Source organism: Sarcophilus harrisii, chromosome X (genome assembly GCF_902635505.1).
Source record: "Sarcophilus harrisii chromosome X, mSarHar1.11, whole genome shotgun sequence".
NCBI classification, from domain to species: domain Eukaryota; kingdom Metazoa; phylum Chordata; class Mammalia; order Dasyuromorphia; family Dasyuridae; genus Sarcophilus; species Sarcophilus harrisii.
The window spans coordinates 32260789-32274893 of record NC_045432.1 but is presented as its reverse complement, the minus strand read 5'-3'; positions in this window follow the sequence as shown (position 1 = coordinate 32274893).

Sequence of the window (14105 nt, the reverse complement as noted above, 5' to 3'; positions counted from 1 at the left end):
ATCATGACTTTGAATTTGAATGAGATGAACTTGTTCATAAAATGGATATCAGAATGGATCAAAAACAAGATCCAATTAATATCTTGTTTATTAAAAATTTAAAAATTAGAGGCACATATAGAGTAAAAATAAAGGTCTGGATTAGAATTTATTATGCTTCACGTGATGTAAAAATAGCAGGGGTAGCAATCGTGATTTCAGACAGTTAAAGTTAAAATAGATTTAATTAATAGATTAGTTAAAATAGATAGCAGAGAAGCTACGTGATGATAAAAGGTACCATAGATAGTTAAGCAATATCAATAGTAACCATATATGCACTAAATGCTATAGCATTCAGATTTTTAAAGGAAAAGATAATGAGTTACAGGTGAAAATAGAACTCTAGTAGTTGAGAATTCTCCTTTCAGAATTAGATTAATCTAACCAAAAATAAATAAGAAAGTCAAGGTTAATAATTAATACTAACTAATAAGTCAAGGAGATTAATAGAATCTTAGATAAGCTAGATATGATAGACATCTGGAAAAAATTGAATGGTAATAGAATGGGATATAGCTTTTTCTCAGTGGTACATGGGGTCTTTATTAAAAATTGGTCATATCTCAGGTTATAAAAACTTCATAGAAATAACTAGGATCTGGCTTCAAACCTGATTTATTTATGATCTTTGTATTAACTGATATAGAAACATAGAGTAGATTGAAATCCTCGATTTGAATTCATCCAATTCAAATTGGATGGATTCAAAATGGACTGTGTGGCACTGGAGTAATGATAACATTTAGATAGTGCTTTCAGACCTGAAAAGCACTTTATAGGTAGGCAGGATCATTGGGCCATAGATTTAGAAATATTAAGAACTTTAGAGTGATGACATTGAGTTAATCCCATTATTTTGCAGATGAGGAAGATGGAGGCCCAGAAAGGTCAAATGGTCTTTCCAAGGTCATACAACTAGTATGTCTCTGGATAGGGTGTCTCTTGACTCTAATTCCAGATACTATCCAACACTATATCCACAACACTACACTGCCTCTCAGCAAGGAATTGGGATGAAAAAAATATATATATATGCATGCACGCCCATACACATATGCATAAATTCATAATGGTCTTCCATTATATATTGATTTCAAAAGAACTATGAGGGAAAGTCCCTTTCTTTCTCTGGATCAAAGTTTTTCCTTTTCTAAAATGAAGGAGATGAATGTGATAACCATCCAAGACCCTTTAGTGCTTTATAGACTTTAGGCTATAATTTTAAGCCTGGGCCTGACCATATTTCCCATGAAAGGGGAAGAATGCTTCCTCAGATTTGATCAGTTCTCATTTGAGTAAAACAACCTAGAAATGTTTTGATCCTTTCTTCTATAATCCAAAGGATGAGAGACAAAGTTCCTCTAAACCTGTTTTAGTGGATACAAACAAATGGTCTCAATGACAATATCAGATGGCATGTACATGTGTATGTTGTGTGTATATGTATATAACATATACATAGACGTGATCTATGTGATATATAGCCTGTATGAACATGCGTTTGCATATGTGTGATACATGCATACAGATACTTATTTGTTTTATATACAACACATGCTTATATGTTTATCACACACAAATACCCACTTCCACTGGGCCCAGAAGTCACTTAATTGGTAACCTCACGAGTTATAGTCCTTACACCTCCATTAGACTGACTGGATCATTTTGATAAACTTTGCTTCCAGTCCCACTCAAGCCCATTAATCAAGTCATTGATTGATGCTTGAAGTGGGGCAGGTGCTGCTATTACATATTCATTATTAATCAAATCATTATTTCAGCCCAGTGCATCTCACAGATCTCCTGAATCACCTCAAGGTATCCAGAATGTGAAATTCATCTCCGGGGTATTCATCAGACCTGTTTTCTTGGAATGGTGTGAAATACAACTCTCCAAATGACAGTGAATCCCCTGAGATTTGCATCTCCACTGTTATTTCTCACCCAGCAAACGTTGACTCACCTGTCATATTTTCCTGTTTCTAAAACAGTTTAAGTAAGTAAAAGTATTGTTCAGTTTTCAAAAGTAAACAAAATGGGTAGGGATGGACGGCTCAGGTCACATCTCTTTTTATTTACATTGTCTAGTTTGAAGATTTTTGCTTAGAAATGACCACATGAAGGTTTGAAATTCTAAGATGTTAGAGATACAGAGAAACTCAAAGATGTTGCAATGGTGAAATATGGTAGAAAGGGTGCTGGAATCAGCATCAGACAGGATCAGACCATTAGATATCTCTCTAGAGCTCAGTTTCCTCTTCTGTGACATGAGGGGATTGAACATTACCATTTGCTGAGTTCCTTCCAGGCCCCCATCTGTGATGTTGTCAGCTTCTTTATTTTACAGAGGGAACTGACACATTGGCCGTGAAGCCTGCCCTCGACCATGGGGTTGTTGGAGCTTTCCTTCATCCTCAAGTGACCTTTATTTGCCTGTGCACCTGTAGTATCCTGTGCCACACAGGCCTCCCCAGTTAATAATCAGTTCATTGAAGATGAGAACTCTTTGTTTTGTCTTTCCATCCTAGCACATATAGAGACGTTGGGGCATAGTTAATAGAGAATTGGCTTCAAAGTCAGGCAGAGCTGGATTCAGATCCTGTCTCTGATCGTTATTAATTGTGAAACCCTGGGTAAGTCATTTACCTTCTCATTGTGCCAGGGAGCTCTCCAACTCTGGAGTTCTTCAACTTTTTTGTGTTATGGAACCTTTTGACAATTCTGGTAAATCCTATGATCGCCTTTTCAGAATAAGGTAATTAAAGGCAATGCTAAGTTTCAATTTGATGTCAGGCAAAATTAAGATGAGATTTTTCTCCAATTCTACTACTACTACCACTACTACCACCACCACTACTACTATTACTGTTACTAGTACTACTACTATTGCTATTCCTGCTTCTTCTATAACTACTACCACTACTACCACCACCACTACTATTACTGTTACTAGTACTACTACTATAACTATTACTACTTCTACTATAACTACTACCACTACTACCACCACCACTACTACTATTACTGTTACTAGTACTACTACTATTACTATTACTGCTTCTACTATAACTACTACTATTACTACTACAACTACTAGTACTACTGCTGCTGCTATTACTGCTGTTGCAGCTGCTGCTACTACTGTTAAGGCTACCACTATTGCAGGCTACTGTGACTAGCTAGTTATCCAGCTAGTTAGCACTTGCACAGAACTTCAAGATTTACAAAGTGTTTTCTATGTGTTACCTTCCTTGATTCTCCCAACAACCCTACTTTTTGGATGATATGATTATTTCCATTTTACATATGAGGAAACTGAGGCTGAGAGAATGTAAGTGACTGTCCAGGAGCCAAACAGTCTGTGTATGAGGCTGATTTTGAATTCAGATCTTCCTGACTTCACATCTAGGGCTCTAAGTATTGCAATCAGACTTCTAGTGTCAAGATGGCAGAGTGAGAAAGGACCCCCCTGAAGCCCTCTCAAATCCTTCTCCAAATAACCTAAAATCTACCTCAGAACTGATCTAGGAGCAGGGAAACAGTTTACCCACCCAACAGAAAAGGTCTGTCTCACTGGGATGGGGGGGGCAAGGTCCAAGAACAACAGCAGCAGGCAGCCTGCCAGCAGGGGGCCTAAAGGAGGCCTCTGAACCAGAGGAAATCCACCAGCAAAGCCCTGTTCTGTAAACCAGCAGACCCCTAGGCTAGTCTGTGCAGAGTGAAGCAAGGTTCCTTCCCCCAGCACAAGCCACCAGTAGGGCCTTGACCCTGTTGTTAACTAGTAGTGAAGCTCTGCCCCAGGGCTGGAAAACAATGAGAAGCCACTCCTGGGGCCTATAAGGACGCCCTGTTTTCCCATCAGAATATTCCCATCGTTAGAGCAGACAGCAAATAAGATGTCTCCTCCAGGGTCAGCCATCAGAAAGACTGTTATCATAGTAATCCAGTAGCAATCAGTGCCCCACTCCTGGAGGAGGCCAGATGCTAAAGCCCACATCCATAAGAGGCCAAAGAGAAGGAGGACAGGAGGACAGAGACAAAGACAGACAGGGGGACAAACAGATGGGGGACACAGACAGATAAATAGGGAGACAGACAGATAGAGGACACATAGATAGACAGGGAGACACACAGATGGGGGACACACAAACAGGAGACACAGATGGACACAGACAGACAGGAGGAGGAGGAGAAGGAAGAGATGAAGAAAAAGAGGAAGAAGGAGGAAAAAGAAGGAGGAAGAAGCCAAAGAAGATAATGAATAATGCAAGAGAATCCTGAACAAGAATCAATGGCATGAAGAAAAATATACCAAAATTTTCCAAGGAAAATAACTCCCTAAAAAATAGAATTGGCCAAATGAAAAGGGAAGTAGAAGAGCTCACTGAAGAAAATAATTCCTTAAAAATTAGAATTGAACAAATGGAAACAAATGAGTCTCGGAGACATCAAGAGACAATAAAATAAGAAAATGTGAAATTTCTCATTGGAGAAGCAACTTAGCTAGAAAATAGATCCAGGACAGCTAATATAAGAATTATCGGGCTACCTGAAACTCATTTTTTTTTAAAGTCTCAACCACATCTTTCAAGGAATTACCAAAGAAAATTGCTCTGCAATATTAGAACCAGAAGGCCTTTTTGGTACCACCAAAACTGACCATGTACCCACTGCCTGTGGCAGAGTGGGTCTCTCTTTTAAAAAAAGAAACTTTTATTGATTGTTTCATCCCAGTCGATACTAGATGCATGTACTTCCTGCCTATGGACTGGAACCTTCCAATATAAGAAAGACAAAGCAAAAACAAATACCAGCTTTGACAATGTTGATATCATTCTGTCCTTCCTTCATACTTCACTGAGAGGAAGGTGATGTGGTTCATTATCCATGCTCTGGGACTATTGTTGATTTTGAAGTTACTCCATAGTTCATTTCTTTTTAGATGAACTTTTCATCTGCATAAGTGTTGTTTCCATGTATATTTTTTCTGACTCTGTTTATTTCTCTCTCTAGCAGTTCAGAATTTCTTCCTTCAAATTATTCCTGCTACCTGGGATAGATACCCTTTTCCATCCTCCATTTAGAATGATTTTTACCCTTTGAAACCTAACTCACTTCTTCCTCTACAGCCTTTTCTGGTGACCCTAGAGCAAAACGCTTTGCTTCTCCCACTCCTGATTTCTATAGCATTAAATTACCATATCTACCCTGCTTACACTCAGCTTATGTTGTCTTGCAGTGTTAACTGACTTTTATGTCTCTATATTTTACATTCTTATCTAAATGTATTTCAAATACAATGGCCATGTCGTTTATGTCCTTACATCTCCTTTAATACCTCATTGTATCATCAGTTCCAATAGAGCAGTAATGAACTGAACCAGCTACACCCAGCAAAAGAACTCTGGGAAATGACTATGAACCACTACCCCAATCCCTCTATTTTTGTCCGCCTGCATTTTGGATTTCCTTTCCAGGTTAATTGTACACTATTTCAAAGTCCGATTCTTTTTGTGCAGCAAAATAACTGTTTGGACATGTAAACATATATTGTATTTAACTTATACTTTAACATATTTAACATGTATTGGTCAATGTGACATCTCGGGGAGGGGGTGGGGGGAAGGAGGGGAAAAATTGGACAAAAGGTTTGGCAATTGTCAATGCTGAAAAATTACCCATCCATATGTCTTGTAAATAAAAAGCTATAATAATAAGAAAAAAATACCTCACTGTGTCAGTGATCAACATGATTGCCCTTGTTACTATCTTAATTCTTTCCCATGATACTCTCCTTCTGAGCAATAGCCTGCAGTGTGGAAAACATCTATGGGGCAAATGGGACCTCCAGCCCAGGAAGAATGCTCAGATCCCAAATAAAAGTAGCTGCTAACTCATTCATATTGCACCCTAGGATTCTTGTTGAGAGCCACAACCTGGTGCTCCTCAGGATTCAAAGAACTGCTCTCTGCATCCTGGGTTCAACGGATCGTTTTGGGGTTTTTTTCAGTCTTCTTATCTGCAGGCATGAAGGAATTGATTATACTTTGATCTCACCCTTTAGTATTCAATCACACAATTCATTAATTACAATTCTTATACATATTCAATTCCATTGGCTTACTTACAGTTTTATTAGATGTCAAATGCATCTTGCTCAGCTTATTTCTTATTTACTTTTCAGAGCATCGTAGGGATCACTATCGACTGTCAGAATTGAAGAGGACCTTTGAGATTCTCTACTAGGGATTCTTGAGCTGGAGCCCAGGTAATTTTTTTCAATGTTTTGATAATTATGTTTCCAATATAATTGATTTCCTACTACATATTTTATTTATGCATTTTAAAATGTCATTCTAAGAATGGGTCCATAGGCTTCTCTAGGTTGCCAAAAAGTTCCGTGACACAAGAAAGGTTGAGAATTCCTGCCTGTTTTAGTCTGGGCTCCTTATTTTGCATAGGAAGAAACTAAGGCACAAAGGTAGAGAAGCAGAGCTCACTTCCCTCATTTTCAAGATTAGTATTGTTTCTACTACTCTATTTCCTAGGGTTCTAGATAAAGAAACTGAGCCTTAAAAAGATCAACAGTCACACTGAAAGCAAATACTAAAACTGCATTTACACCTAGGTCTTTTGTTGCAAAGTGTTTAGAATGTTGACCTTTGAACCAAGAAACCTGGGTTTCTAATTCTTCTCAGATCAGTTAACCCCTTTGAGCTATTGTTTTCTCATATGGAAAATGAAGATAATGAGCCTGTGAGGCAAAATAAGAATTAAAATAATATCATGTGTTATAATTTTTACTTTGAGATAGTGATTTTTTTTAATGACTTTTTCACTTTTGTCATATGAGCAAGCAACTACTAGCACAATACTTGGCTAGTAGTGGTCAGTTAAGAGGTGCTTGCTGACCAATAGCCCAGACTAGTAGTCTTTAAAATGGGAGCCAAGGTTTCTGGGAACCACTGCCTTACTCCAAAGAGACTGTGCCAAGGAATATGTGATCAGCGAATCAGAGGGTGAGAAAATGTTTTTTACCTTTCCCACAATAGCCAGGTAGTGGGACTTGATTCAACACAACCATGCATATCCTTGCCACCTCCCAAGTTCCCCACTCCACCTCCCTAGCTTAACTTCAAAGTTCCCAAATTCCCTTATTCTGAACCAGGCCAAGTCCCTTAGGTCAGTTATTATCCAACATTCTTTTGGTTCTAATTGGCCAAACATAGGTCCTAGGCCAAGCCCCATTTGGTCTTCTTTGGGTCCTGATCGGTTCAGATTGAATGTAAGCAGCAATCATTTCTGCTTTGGTCAGAAACCCTAAGAGCCTTTCTCTCTCACATTAATTAATTAATTAAGGGTCTTTTTGGACTAGGTGAAAGAGGGGATTCTTTTCTTCAATTGCCCCCTAGCCTTTATCACTGAATGGGTGTTGCTTCAGCCAAACAGAACTGTTGAAGACATTAGCTTAAAAAGGCCGAGGTCTCCATTTCATCCAGGACCATCTTCGGTCATCCTGATCACTCTCTCCCACTGGACCCAGCTGGCTCTGAAGGGAAAGTGAGGCAGGTGACCTTGCCCAGCCTCCCTCACTTCAATCCAGTTCTCTTGCATGTCATGGAATCATCTTCCCAATGTCATTGTTCTCTCGGAGAAGGAAGGACAAACAATTACCCAGATACCAACAATAGCAGCTCTGCAGATGTCAATGGGGCATTTTCTATTTTGTCCAAGTTTTAAAATGGGTATAATTATTAGTATAATTGTATATTGATATAACATAAATGAGTAAAATATACACATCTTTGTTATACATGCTCAAATAATATGTTTTACTGATGCGGGGTGGGCAACCAAAACAGTTTAGAGACTGCTGAGCTAGCCCGTTCTCTCTGCCTTCAAATCCCATTCCTTTTACTGCTGTTTACTTCAGTTTTTCATTTACATTTTATTTATGGAATTCCTATCTTGAGTATGCATAATTATTCTTGGGATCCTCCAAATGAATTTTGAGTTGGCCTGGGCAGTGAATTTAATAGCACTTATAACCCTGAAGACTGCTAATGAACCAAGTTATCACCCCCAGTAATAAATTGATTGTATTACAATCAATTTATATTTCATGCTTATCCCCATCTTTGAATGTTGGCCATTCCTGGTTGGGGCTGCTAAGACCTCACCAGTTACTTAAATGTTTTGTGGAGACATGTCATTGTGGAGCCTTTCATTGATTGTTCCTCCTTTACTTTTCCTATGGCGCCCAATAGACTGGCAGACTCCAAGCTAATTAGCCTTGCTTTGTTCTCCACTGATCATTTCCTTCAAAATCTCGACACGAAGGAAACTCATGAAAAGTTAGTGAAATGCAACTGCATAAAAAAAGATGAACATCATAAATAAGCTATGGAGAAGTGAGGAAAACTGAGTGGGAAAACTGCTGCTGTCTTAACAACCTAGGATCAGAGGCAGGGCACTAGGGATAGATTCCATGATGCCAGGTGTTGTGTGTTGAAAGTCTGTCTGGGCTTCTTGCTGTGGTCAGCAAGTATCTGACTCTCTACTCTAACCCAGATCTGAACAGGAATATCTTCTACAATGTTCCCAAGAAAGTTGACCAGCCTCTTTTGGAAGACCTCCTAGTGACTGCATAGTCCATCCATCCACCTATCTTCTTCCACTTTGGGAGAGATCTTGTTAGGAAGGTTTCCTTAAGCTTCTATTTTTATTTTATCAACTTCTAACAGTTGCTCTCTAGAACCAAACCAAACAATTCAATCTCTCATCCTTTGTAAAGCCCCCAAGCCTTCTCTTCTCCAATTTATATTCCTATTGTTGAGCTTGGGAAAGGGATCCCAAAAGTTTGGGGTCCATGACCGGTGTTGTGAGGAATCTCAAAAGAATTTTGCAGGCTTGAAACCATCTCCTTAGTCAAGGGGCAAAGTGTATTGCAATTGTAACGCCATTACAAAGCGGGCTGAATTTCCAAAAGAAATTAGCAGCGAAACAGAAGCAAGGAGACAGATTTATCCAGCTTTCAGTCACTGACATGGTAATTCTATGTCTCATAGGTAAGAAGGAGGAGTGGTCTCTGGAATTTGGTTCCCCCTGACCAACAGACTATGGTTATTGTCTCAGCAGTTTGGTCCTTGGGACTATCCTTAGGCCAGAAGCTGTCTGACAGTCAGCAGTGAAGTGAGGAGTCAGACAGATTGTTGTTCTTAGATTGGAAGTGTGGGAAGTCTCTGAGGCAGACTCCAAAGCCGGAAGCTTTAGGATTACTGACTTATTGTTAGAACAGAAGGCTCCCTAAAGTCAGGGGAACACAAAATCATATTACATCACTATGACTTGATATTAAGGGTTTTCACCACTGCCTGCTTGGATTTCTTCACCTGTAAAACAGGGGGGATGATTGCAGCTGCCTCTGAGGATTGTTCTGGAGAATGACTGAGTACAGTGTCTAGCACATGGTAGATGTATAATAAATGCTTGTTTTCTTCCCCCCAAATTTAATCTAAACAAATTCAGCCCATTGTTTGTGCCTCTAAGAATTTTTAAGCTCTCACTCCATCATCAACTAACTAGGGAGGGATTTAGGTTTTTTTTTAATTTTTTAATTTTCAATAGTATTTTATTTTTTCAGATACATGTAAAAATAGTTTTCAACAATCATTTTTGTAAGACTTTGCGTTCCAAAACTTTCTCCTTCCCTCCTTTCCCTTCCCATTCTCTAAGACAGCAAGCAATCTGGTATAGGTTAAATGTGTACAATCCTTTTAAACATATTTCCCTACTTGTCATATTGTGCAAGAAAAATCAGACCAAAAGGCAAAAAAAAAAAAAAAACCCACAAAAAAGAAAAAAGTAAACAAGAAAAAAGGTGAAAATACTATGCTTCAATTCACATTCAATCTCTATAGTTCTCTCTCTGGAAGCAGAAGGCACTTTGCATTCCAAACCTATTGGAATGGGCCTGAATCACCACATTGTTGAAAAGAGCCAAATCCATTAGAGTGGATCATTGCACAATCTTGTTGTTGCTGTGCACAATGTTCACTCGGTCCTGCTCACTTCACTCAGCATCAGTTTATGTAAGTCTTTCCAGACTTTTCTGAAATCAGCCTGCTGATTGTTTCCTATAGAACAATAATATTAGGGGCAGCTAGGTAGCGCAGTGGGTAGAGCACCAGCGCTGGAGTCAGGAGGATCTGAGTTCAAACTCTACCTCAGATACTTAACACTTCCTAGTCATGTGACCCAGGGCAATTCAGTTAACCTCAATTGCCTCAGCAAACAAACAAGCCCAATAATATTCCATTACATTCACATGTCATAACTTATCCAGGCATTCCCCAACTTTTTCAGTTCTTTAGCAGGGGATTAAGTAACAGAGGACCTGGATTCAAATTCCACCATTGTTATTTAATGCCTGGGAAGTTCTGCAATGGGCTGAAGTCGATCCATTATCTACATTCAGTTATATACCAATTTGTTGGGCTCCTTCGAGTCGGGGCTCCCAAGCTGCCTAATGAGGGGTGAACAACCCAGGGGGCCTAAGGTGACCTTAGGAAAATCTGTTTCCCCTCTGAGCCCAGGTTCTTCCTCTTTATAATAAAGGAGTTATACTAAGATCCTGTGATAGTTTTCATGTCTAATGAATGACATTGGGCACAGTTAATAAAGTGATTTCCTTTACCTGGCTGGAGGAATAAGAATCCAGTACTAACAACTTAAACTCAGTACTAGCCTCATAATATTCTAAGACTTGATTTTTTTTTGGCCTTACTATTACTATCTTGTATTATTAAATTTGTTTTGTGTAAATGTCTACTTCCAGCAATGGATTCAGGCTGCACCATCTGAAATATCATAGGTTTAGAAGTAGAAAGGATTCTAGAAGCCATTGAGCTTTGTCCCCTTATTTTACATATAAAGAAACTGAGGCAGAGAGAGTTTAAGTGACTTGTCCAGAGGCATGTAGTTTGCAAAGATATAGAGGATTTGAATTTAGTTCTTTCTGCCTCCAGTGTCCTATCCACTGTACAACCCCAATTCATTTGCCTTTTTCTAGTAGCCTCATTGTACTCTTATTTACATAGACACATGATATCAAGACTTCATCTTTTTTTATTAAAGCTTTTTAGTTTCAAAACATATGCATAGATAATTTGCAAAACTTTGTGTATCAAATTTTTTCCTTCCTTTCCCCCACCCACTCCTCCAAACAGCAAGTATCTAATATGTTAAATATATACAGTTCTTCTGTTTGTATTTCCATAATCATCATGCTGCACAAGAAAAATCAGATCAAAAAGGAAAAAAATTGAGAAAAAAAACATAAACAATTGAAAAGGTGAAAATCCTATGTTGTGATCCACACTCAGTTCCCATCAGTCCCCTCTCTGGATATAGACAGCTTTCTTCATCACAAGACCATTGGACCTGGCCCAAATCACCTCACTGTTGAAAAGAGCCACGTCCCATCAAAACTTTATCTTGGCAAGCCAAGCTGGAGAATGGTTGTATTATGGCTGTTGACATATCACATGCTATATTTGAGCCCCACGCAGTGCTGTCACCAGCCAGCGGGAAGCTATGGCTGTTGACTCAGGGCTTTGCCAGCCCTCTTCGGAGATACCGTCTACATTTATGGAGCTGGGCCATTTGGTTCTAAAGGCTTAAATGCTCCTTCATTCCTAAAGTTGAATAGGGCATCCTCAAACCAAACATCTCTAAGAAGCCTACTAGTGGGGTCCGAAGCCCTCATGAATTCTGTAACATCTTTAAAAAAATCTTGAATCTCCATTTCTGTCCGAAGCCAATCTGGGGGAAAAAACAGAAAAAGAAGTAAATCTTCTCTAAACCATAAATTTATCTCCCTAGCACTCCGGCAATGGACCGCACCGGGTTTTCATTGGAAGGGTCTGCTGACAAAGCTGCAACTATATTAATAGGAAAATGGCAATTTTGCCTTAGGCCTTGATTTTTGGCAGCTGTTTGAGATTCTTAGGAGTTTATGGCTACCTTTTGCTGTCCCAGCCAGTAACCCATCAAGCATTTATGGAGTACCTGGTGTGTATATGGAGCCCCACCCCAGACTCTGTGAGGATCTCCATAGGAAAAAAAAGCTGCAGCCTCCGTCCTGGAGGAGGCAATGGTCAAACGGGCTAGACGAAACTGCAATGTCAAAAGCAATTGGAGAACAATGACTAGCTTCTATTAACTCACACCAGATACTTTATGTTCTGACATTATGTTCTTTCACTGGTATCCACTAGGCCTGGAACTTTCTCCCTCCTCATCTCTACCTCCTGGCTTTCTTCAACATTCAAATGAAATCCCACCTTCTGGTAGCCACACAACTATATTCCCTGATAATGGGAAAGTTGAGGGTGGAGGATTAATCACTTGAACTAGGGACTTCTGCAATGGGCTAAAGTTGATCCATTATCTAAATTAAGTTATACATCAATTTGGTGGGTTCCTGGGAGTGGGGGGTGGCTCCCAGACTGCCTAATGAGGGTGAACAGCCCAGCTTGGAAATGGAGGAGGCTGACATTTTCCTGATGAACAGCACCAGGACTGGGCCTATGAATGGCTACTGTATTCCCAGCCTAGATGAGATAAGGTGACTGTCAGAAAATAAATTCCATCTACCCCAAGAGATCTTATCTGGTCTCCTACTCTGCAAGTGCCTTTCCTTTAACGTTACCTTACATCTACTTTTTATATATATATAGTTTGTATGAACGTTATTGTTTACATGTTGCCTCAAACATGATGAGACTGTAAGAGCTCCCTGAAGTCAGGACTTTTATATTCCTAGTACTTGGCACAAGGCTGGGCCCTTAGTAAGTCGTTTAATGATTGTTGCCTGACTGCCCATGCATACATAGGAATGCTGATGTGAACTGTGCTTCTGTTTACTTGTTGATTCTCAAGATTCCCAGTATTCTAAGCCAGGTCTTCTGCCTTCATTAGAGCTATTAGCTTGAGAAACTTCATTCCTAGAGGGAAAGGCAAGTAGGATTTGTGAAATTTCAACTTTACTGCCATGCTTTGTTATATTTCCCCTGCTTCTCAGGAGAAATCATTCTAGCAGCTGAGATGTTATTTGCTATAGGGTACAAGTGGAATCCCTAATGGGAGGTTCTGCTCTTCTAGGTTAGATAAGTAGTGATTCTGTCTCTGATAAGTAACCCTATTCTCTGAAATGCCAGCCTCGGGCCTTTCTCATTGTTTCCCCCTTGGAATTGATGTAAACTGTTATCTTCCTTTTTTTTTTACTAACCCATCTTTAATGGATTTATAAGATCATAGGATATACACTTGGAAGGGACCTTAGCAATAATCTCTGCAAAATCCCTCTTGCGGAAAATCACAAAGGAATAAAGAGGAGAGATCTAGTACAATCTAGTACTCTCTCTGTTATACCATCCTGACTCTTAGTTTTTTGCCATTTATTTACCTTCCAACATTAAAAGGTGTGATTTTACTCCTTATGAGGAAGAACCAGGCTATTTGGTCAGCAGAAGTCACTTTGCATTATGATATAGATTACAAACCTATGCTCACACATGTGCAACATAGGAAATGAAGGGATTCTGAGGGTGGAGTGATTTGGTGCAGCCATTGTAGGGAACGATGCAAACTCAAACCAAGTCCATCCTATTTCCACGGACAACCTTTTAACACAACGAGAGCCAAATTTCCGGACCTTCTTGCCACCATGACTAAGACTTATTCAATTCAGATAAGGAACCCCTGAGCAGGGACACTCGACACATTTTTTTTCCCTGCAGATGATAACCTTTATGGCCAAAGCACCTTCGTTATCCTGTATTATGGTATGGTAATACCCCACTTCTGGGTATCCCATTGTGTGGTTGCTGACAGACAGAATGCGCAGACAAATTTGCTCTCTACTAGGATCTTCCCTGATTTCTCCCTAACTCTCCAGCTCCTCCCTTATTCTTCACCTCTGACCTTTACATGATCATTCTTTTATTAACAGCCTGCTGTTTAATCATCTTGATTAGCCCATGTGTCTCTCTATCACA